This window comes from Coregonus clupeaformis, unplaced genomic scaffold (genome assembly GCF_020615455.1).
Source record: "Coregonus clupeaformis isolate EN_2021a unplaced genomic scaffold, ASM2061545v1 scaf0083, whole genome shotgun sequence".
NCBI classification, from domain to species: Eukaryota; Metazoa; Chordata; class Actinopteri; order Salmoniformes; family Salmonidae; genus Coregonus; species Coregonus clupeaformis.
Window position 1 is genome coordinate 313,307 of NW_025533538.1, and position 9,297 is coordinate 322,603.

Sequence of the window (9,297 nt, forward strand, 5' to 3'; positions counted from 1 at the left end):
TCGTCATAGAGCCGGGTAGAGGGAGAGGATGTGGCGGGGGCGCCGGCGGCGGTGGTGCTGCTGGAGTCTCTCTGGTAGACCAACGAGACTGCTGTTGCTGCTCCGGTATCCAAATTATCCTCGGTGGTTATATCACAGGCAGACCCGGAACCGATGCCGAACCGCATACACCGTCCGCGCGCCATGTAAAAAACGAAAAGATGCAAAAAAATAAAAAGGTCCAAATGAAGGCTAGACCACGACGCAGGCAGAAAAAGATCAGGCTAAAATAAATAACATCAAACCTTGACCGTGGTATGTTTTTCCCCCTCGTCAGTTTCCACCTCCCGGTTTGGTTTTCCTTGCAGAGGGAAGTGGAGGGGAGAGAAGAGGAGGAGGGGGTGGATGATGGTTAGAAGCGGCGTATGAAAAAAAAAGATCGACACAACCAGAGAGAAGGTCCACGGGTCCAAGCACAGCACACACTATATTCCAAAGCAGCAAAGCACGGGTGCGGGTTGTTCTGGTCTGGGGGGGTCCAGATTTGAAGTCAAACCGTTATTTTATTATTCCCGTTGTATGTTTAGAAGAAATGCACATTTGAGTCCCTCTCCTTTATTTTTGTAATTATCTTATTAGTTATTTTTTTGACGAGGGGCGATGCGTCTTGCCAGTGTGTGTTGCCACCGATTCCCCCCTCGTGGGGGAGAATTGTTTTTCACACAGTCTCCAATGAAAAGCCCCACCGAAATGTGCGCTTGTTGCTGGAAAGAGTTGAAAGATTTTCATTTCATTTCGGGAGGGCGGGCGGGCGTGCTGGGGGAGAGGAGAGGCGGGGGAGGGGGTTGGAGGAGGATGCCCGGTTTTGCCGTGGATGAGAGTGTGAGAAGACGGGAATGAGAGACAACCGGTTGGTTGAGTGGGATAAAGTGCTCGGCACTCCGTTTATTTATATATTTGTCGTGATGACGGTGATTTGTGAGTGTTTGTTGTTGTGAGACTATGCGCGCGTGTGAGTGTTTATGTGTTGTGTATGGAGGGGAGGAAAGGGAGGGGGAACCATTTATTTAGTGTTTTCTGATATAGGTTACAGATTGTCATGGCTACACTCACTCATCCCTAATAATGTGCTCGCATTGACACGTCTTAATACAAACGCATATAAATATTGGCCTATACAATTTAGGCCGACAATATTATTGTCGCATAATAGTGTTGAATATGTGTAGGTCTATACCTGCTTATAATTGTGTTTTTATATAGCCTACAAATACTTAGCACTTCAGGGCCATATCCCTGCACAATCCGGCATGACAAAACCATGCCTATTCCAGTTATCTCTCCCCCATGCACTAGCGCGCTCGCCGCCGATCGCTTCTCCCGGCCACGGCTCTCATTCTAACGTGGTGCTGAAACGGACAGCTCCGCGTCCCCATTCTAACCGCTGTATTCTGTATTTTACAGCAATTGTCTCCCCCTTGTGATAGGATGTACCAGAGCCATGCATTTAGAATCATATAAAGAAAGGGTTTGGAACCTCTAACCCTGGCAAGAGTTGGGAGGGTGTCTGATCAAAAGTAGTACAAGTTGTACACTAAACGGGGAAACACAGGGTTTTAGAGCACAGGAACACAAACTCTCAACATGACTTGTTGATTAATGGGTATTGTTGAGAAAAGGGCAACCCCCAGTGAAGAACAGACACCATTGTAAATACAACCCATATTTATGTTTATTTATTTTCCCATTTGTACTTTAACTATTTGCACATCATTTCAACACTGTATATAGACATAATATGACATTTGAAATGTCTCTATTCCTTTGGAACTTTTGTGAGTGTAATGTTTACTGTTAATTTTTATTGTTTATTTCACCTTTGTTTATTATCTATTTCACTTGCTTTGGCAATATAAACATATGTTTCCCATGCCAATAAAGCCCCTTAAATTGAATTGAATTGAATTGAAAATTGAATTGACAGAGAGAGAGACACAGAGAGACAGAGAGAAAGACGGAGAAAGAGAGAGAGAGGGAGAGAGAGAGCATGAGAGAGAGGGAGAGATTAAAGAGAGATGATAGATAGTTGTGTATTTGGAGATACATTATGACACAACAGACTGTGCTGGGAGACAATGTCATTGACTTGCAGAGAGTCAGTTAATGCTGTCTGTGTGTGTGTGTGTGTGTTTTGGCACTGCCCCCGAGACAGGCAGCTGGGCATGGTCCTCTCTGTTTGTCCCTGTCTGTCCAACACACTGATAACAGTCAGATCACACAGAGTATTAGACAGATTACAGCAGCTTTACAGATAAATTAGCAAACCCACTGCTGGCTTACACCAACTACTCTCTCTCTCTCTCTCTCTCTCTCTCTCTCTCTCTCTCTCTCTCTCTCTCTCTCTCTCTCTCTCTCTCTCTCTCTCTCTCTCTCTCTCTCTCTCTCTCTCTGTCTCTCTCCTCTCCTATCCCATCTCCCTCTCTCCTTCTCGCTCGCTCCCTCTCTCTCGCTCGCTCGCTCGCTCACTCTCTCACTTTTTCTTTCTCACTCTTTCTCTCCGTGCCTCAGGGTGCATCTCTTCCTGTGTTACTGCAGGATACTGTACGATGTGCATAAATGAGTTACCTACCTACCTACCTGCTAAAACCTGGCCAGCTCCTCTCCTCTCCTCCCCTCCCCTCCCCTCCTTCTCTCCTGTCCTCTTCCTCTTCTCTCCCTGACTGCAACCAGCAATGTCACACTGGAGAGAGAGAATGCAAGAGAGAGTAAGAGAGAGATAAAGAGAGAGAGAGAGAGAAAGAGAGAGAGAAAGAGAGAGAGAGAGAGAGAGAGATAGAGAGAGAGAGAGAGATAAAGAGAGAGAGAGAGAGAGAGAGAGACAGAGAGAGAAAGAGAGAGAGAGAGAGAGAGACAGAGAGAGACAGAGAGAGAGACAGAGAGAGAGAAAGAGAGAGAGAGAGTGAGCGAAAGAGAGCGAGCGAAAGAGAGAGAGAGAGAGAGACAGAGAGAGAGAGAGAGCGAAAGAGAGAGAGAGAGAGACAGAAAGAGAAAGAGAGAGAGAGTGAGTGAGTGAGTGAGTGAGTGAGTGAGTGAGTGAGAGAGAGAGGGGGGGGGGATTCAACCACAAACCAGCCAGGGACAACCACTGTTATAGATTGAGTGATACTAAAATAAAAAGAGAAATAAAGGGGTGAGTGAGTTAATAGAGCGATAAAGAGGGAAGCTTGTTAATTGCTTGTTAATACTCTCCCTGGGACCCCTGCTGATATGGAGGTTGACATTCTCTGTTTTCTTATTTTCCTCCTCCGCCTTTCTTTTCTCTCTCTGGTGTAAAGGCTATCCCACAGCGGCCTCCATCTCCTCCGCCTGCCTTCCATCCCAAACGGCACCCTATTCCCTACATAGTGCACTACCCTGGTCAAAAGAAGTGCGCTATGTTGGGAATACGGTGCTATTTGGAACCAAGCCTTAGAGGACTGATGTTAATGGGGGCAAAGTAGAGAGCATAGGGCAGAGAAAACTCTCTCTCTCTCTCTGTCTGTCTCACTTTGCATTTTTAGCAGTGAGTCAGGGGAACCTTGGTTAAGCTTGGGGCTTTCTTTCTTTCTTTCTTTCTTTCTTTCTTTCTTTCTTTCTTTCTTTCTTTCTTTCTTTCTTTCTTTCTTTCTTTCTTTCTTTCTTTCTTTCTTTCTTTCTTTCTTTCTTTCTTTCTTTCTTTCTTTCTTTCTTTCTTTCTTTCTTTCTCTCTCTTTCATTGTCTTTGTTTCTTCCTCTTCCTCTCTACTTTCTTCCTCTTCCTCTCTACTCCTGCTCTATCTGTGTCTCCTTCCCTCTCTTCTTCCCTCCGTGCATGTAGTTCCAAGGACAGCTTTATAAATAAAGTTCCTCTCCTCCTCTGTAGGGATGGCTGGTATTCACAGCGTGGCCCTAGCTGCTGCACTGACACAGTGGCCCACATTCAGCCTGCCCCAGGGCTTATGTCACCGATATGACAGGCTAATGTCATGATAAGTCACTTCTTTGTCATGATAAGTCTCTAAGCACAGTGGCCCACATTCAGCCTGCCCCAGGCCATGTAAGACTAATGTCAGGCCAATGTCATGATAAGTCACTTCTATGTCATGAAAAGTCACTTCTTTGCAGTGGTGGAAAAAGTAGCCAATTGTCATACTTTAGTAAAAGTAAAGATACCTTAATAGAAAATGACTCAAGTAAAAGTGAAAGTCACCCAGTAAAATCATACTTCAGTAAAAGTCTAAAAGTATTTGGTTTTAAATATACTTAAGTATCAAAAGTAAATGTAATTGCTAAAATATACTTAAGTATCAAAAGTCAAAGTAAAAGTATAAATCATTTCAAATGCCTTATATTAAGCAAACCAGATGTTTTTTGTTAACGTACGGATAGCCAGGGGCACACTCCAACACTCAGACATAATTTAGAAACGAAGCATGTGTTTATTGAGTCCGCCAGATCAGAAGCAGTAGGGATGACCAGGGATGTTCTCTCGATAATTGTGTGAATTAGACCATTTTCCTGTCCTGCTAAGCATTCAAAATGTAACAAGTACTTTTGGGTGTCGGGGAAAATGTATGGAGTAGAAAGTACATAATTATCTTTGGGAATGTAGTGAAGTAAAAGTAAAAGATGTCAAAAATATAAATAGTCAAGTAAAGTACAGATACCCAAAAAAACAACTTAAGTAGTACTTTCAAGTATTTTTACTTAAGTACTTTACACCACTGCTTCTTTGTCATGATAAGTCTCTAAGCACAGTGGCCCACATTCAGCCTGCCCCAGGTCCTATGTCAGACTAATGTCAGGCCAATGTCATGATAAGTCACTTCTATGTCATGAAAAGTGTCAAAGCACAGTGGTCCATCACTCCCTTTGAATTTTAGCTAGCGGTGGCTAAAATTAGCTGAAGTTTGTAGTGGCTGTTTAGAGAACACCAAACCATGGATTACAGTTTCTCCTGGCCCATAGACTACTTTTAGGGTGAGGAATAGAGTTGCAATAGAAGGGTATATTACTGGAAAATGTCCAAGTTTATGAGTAAACTACCAGAATTTTGGTAACTTTCAATGTTGTTATGTTCTTTTATCAGATTACATCTAGTAGCCTTTTTGGGTGCTTCAGATGATCACAGGTGTCTGTAATTATCTCTGGGCCTCTGTGCGGCTTTATCACATGTAAAGTATATAAAATAATAAAATAAAATAAATTGTAAATAAAAAATAGAATGACAAAGCTGTAAAACGTTATCCTAAATACAAACCATCAACTTAGTGTCTACCATTTGTGTTTAATATGAGGGTTTTAGCGTTAAATATATATATATATATATATATATATATATATATATATATATATATATATATTTTTTTTAATACACACTTTAATTATTTTACTATGTCTTTGTTGTAAATGTTTTGTTGCCAAACTGGTGGCAGTTTAGAAAAAAGTATATAGTTGGAAGAGTTAATTGAAAATAATGCCGTTGTTGATTAAATGCTTTTTTCATTAATTATGCTATTTTCTCTTGAACCATATGGTCTATCCACTAGACTTATGGACAATATGGACACAGATATAAAAAATATATATACTATATATGAATACATTTTTTAAAAGTTATTTGAGTATAAATGACCAAAGTTACCATATATTACCTGTTAATTAGCCAAATTAATTAGCAAGATTCTGGCAACTTTGGTAAATTACCGGTAACTTTGCAACCCTAGTGAGTAACCATCTAACAGCAAGTTGTAAAATCCCAAACTTCCACTTTAAGTCACACAAATGTCATAGTTATGGGACATTCAAATTGTCTTCTTATTTCTCTCTTTCTCGCTCTCTCTCCGTCTCTCTCTCTCCCCCTACCGCTCACTTTCTCATTCTCTCTCCCTCCCTCTCTCGTTAAAGGGCCAGTAGACCCTGATTAGAATGCGGAGGAGTGAGCCACTGCTGAAAATTGAAAATATATTGATTACCCCCTTGAGAGAGAGAGAGAATTGGATTGAATTGAATTGAGAGAGAGAGAGAGAGAGAGAGAGAGAGAGAGAGAGAGAGAGAGAGAGAGAGAGAGAGAGAGAGAGAGAGAGAGAGAGAGAGAGAGAGAGAGAGAGACAGAGAGAGAGACAGAGAGAGAGACAGAGAGAGAGATAGAGAGAGAAGAACACTGCGAATGTCGGCTTATGTAAATTACCCTTAAAAAGCACCCCTGACATCTCATAAACAAGAGCAATGCGTTTGTCGGTCAATGAATCCTGGCCTATGGTTCTGTGGTTTCATCCATATCCTCTGCTAAAACCTGGGGTCACACTGTATCCCTATGGACGTTCAGTGAAACTGCAACACAAAACTTGAAAATGACATTTTCCTAAGGAACATGTGTGTGCTTGCCAGTCTTGAAGTGTTTATGGTTGTGAAATAATATAAGTAGTGGTAGTGGTAGTGACTACAGTAGAAATTGTTGTTGTAGTAATGGTAGTAATATGGTTGTCATAGGCTATGGGTTGGTTATAGTGACCTATTTTGGGGTGGTTTGTAGGTCCGGAGTTATTATAGTGGATTATAGTTGGCTAGTATAGTAGGTTAGAGTGAGTAATATAGCATCTTAAGCCATATCATGTGTTTTTAAGCTCTCTGTTGGTGGGAATATAAAGCTATAATGTGTGTTTGAAGCTTTTGGAGGTAGAAAAAAAATTATCCAATGATGCTTAGGTGGATACAGTGAAGACTGGTTGAGCAGGCAGATAGTAGCCTATGGACAAAAGCAAATGTTGCTATTTGCATTACAGGTTTAAGAGCTCCAGGCAAGAACACATTCTTGAACAGGTATGGAGATCGCATGACCAGTTTACTTCAGATACATCTTACTTTGTGATATTTCAGTAAGAACACTACTGTAACATTACACATTTGTTCGTATTACTGCACAGCAAGCACACTGATAACTAGAAAAGGACATAATGGAAATGTCTGTGCTTGCTAGTGGTCTTGAAGTATTTATCGTTGTGGTAGTGACAGCAGTAGTAATGGTAGTAGTAGTTATGAAGTAATAGGGTTGTCATAGGCTATGGGTTAGTTAAAGTTAGTTATGGCTGGTGTCGGTAAACGTCGGCAAAAAGGCGTAATTAAATTGTTGCCAGCAGCACAGTTACAGTCCCCAACGCTTTGGATAACATGAAAACAGCATAACCAGCTCTGCAAGGGCGAGTAAAATGGTCAGAGTGAGGTGTTCTCTCATTTGTGTCTGGAAGTAGCTAGCAAGCTAGCCAACGTTAGCCAGTTAGCTTGAGTGCTTTACTGCTGTTGTGATAGGTGATTTGAAGGAGTCAGGCGCAGGAGGGTAAATCACAGAATACAGAGTTTATTCCATAGTACAGAGTTACGCTGGATAGCGCCAAACAGTCCAGTGCGCAAATCAGGCGCACTGGAACAAAACAGGCACACAGGGAAAATATACCCCGGCAATACAAAATACACGTAGCTCAACCGAGCTACTCTCTCCTCACGTTAAACAGTCACCCACAAGGACAAGGGGGGCAGAGGGAACACTTATACATGTACTAATAAGAGGATATGAACCAGGTGTGTGTAATTGACAAGACAAAACAAATGGAATGATGAGATATGGAGCGGCAGTGGCTAGAAGGCTGGTGACGACGAACACCGAAGCCTGCCCGAACAAGGAGAGGAGGCAGCTTCGGAGGAAGTCGTGACAGCTGTTGTGAGGTCAGAACGCTCGGATCAACCCTACTCCTCGGCCAGAGGAATGTTTGAATGTTGAATCCTACATTCCGCCATAAAAAAAGTATGAATGGTATAGCAAAAAGCTTTCAGGTGTTTGAAAAATGCAAAATTCGGTCGCCATGATCTACAAGTGTGATCTGAGATTTCTATTGGAGAAGCAGTTTATAGGCCTTCTGTTTGCTACAACCATATTTGCATAAATCCTAATGCTTCCCCCACCTATCCTCACGTACTTTGTGCCCCCTTAGATTTTTGGGGTGCATGACGCTACTGGTTATGCCTTTAGTCTGCTTGGCGAATCGTTCCCAGAAGTATTAGCCCGTTGGACCTCTGGGTTTGAAAACTCTGCGCTTGTAGTGTGAAAAATATAAGTAGTTAAAAAATATTTTTTTCAAGCAACCTAAAGACAGTCAGCCTGCACTTTAAAAAAAGTTGTTTTGGTGTTGGTAGCTTTAAGGGATCAAGAGCAGTGGCATATCCAAATACTTCCTGTTGAAGCCTATGGAGCTTTTATAGTTCAAAAAGTATAAATGGTATCAAAAAGCTGTATACAAGCAACCTATTTCAGAGTGGTCTGCACATTTTAAAGTTTGAATGGCATTTCTAGCTTAAATGGTTGAAGATAAATTACAGTGGACATTTTTACCATTTAAATCTATGGCCATTGAAATGCATTGGGATTTATGCAAATATGGTTGTAGTGTGAAAGTATAAGTAGTAGCGGTGGGCACCAATATCGATATTGTTTGATATCGATATGAGCAAGGCACATCGTGATATCAGTTTATCCTTGTTCTTAACCTACACTATTCTGTAAAATCGAATACATGACTGTTCCTGCATGAACAAAAGCCTCTCAATTTAGCATAATTAACTGCCTGCTGATGAGCCATCAACGGGCTTACCATTGTATTCAAACTGGCTGGGTAGGTTAGGCCCCCAGTAGGGACTCAGAAAGAAGTTGTCTGGACTTCAAAAAGCAGTGGAAGTAAAGTCCACACAGTATCAGCAATATCATTCATTCAAACAGATATGATATCGATATCGGTTTGAAAAATGCAACTGATATAGATTCATCACTAATAAGTAGTATCTAAACATTGCAGAGGGAGGTGTTCAGTCCCAGGGCTTTGAAGGCACTATGGTGTTGAACGCTGAGCTGTAGTCAATGAACAGCATTCTCACGTAGGTGTTCCTTTTGTGTCATCTGTGAATTTGTTGGGGCGTCATGCAAATTGGAGTAGGTCCAGGGTGTCTGGGATGATGGTGTTGATGGTGTTGATGTGAGCCATGACCAGCCTTTCAAAACATTTCATGGCTACAGATGTGAGTGCTACGGGGCGATAGTCATGCAGAAAGGTTATACCTTGGCGTTCTTGGGCACAGGGACTATGGTGGTCTGCTTGAAACATGTAGGTAGTACAGACTCGGTCAGGGAGAGGTTGAAAATGTCAGTGAAAACACTTACCAGTTGGTCAACGTATGCTCTGAGTACCCGTCCTAGTAATCCGTCTGGCCCCAAGGCCTTGTGAACAGCTAGTATGCCTGGAACGCAAGCAT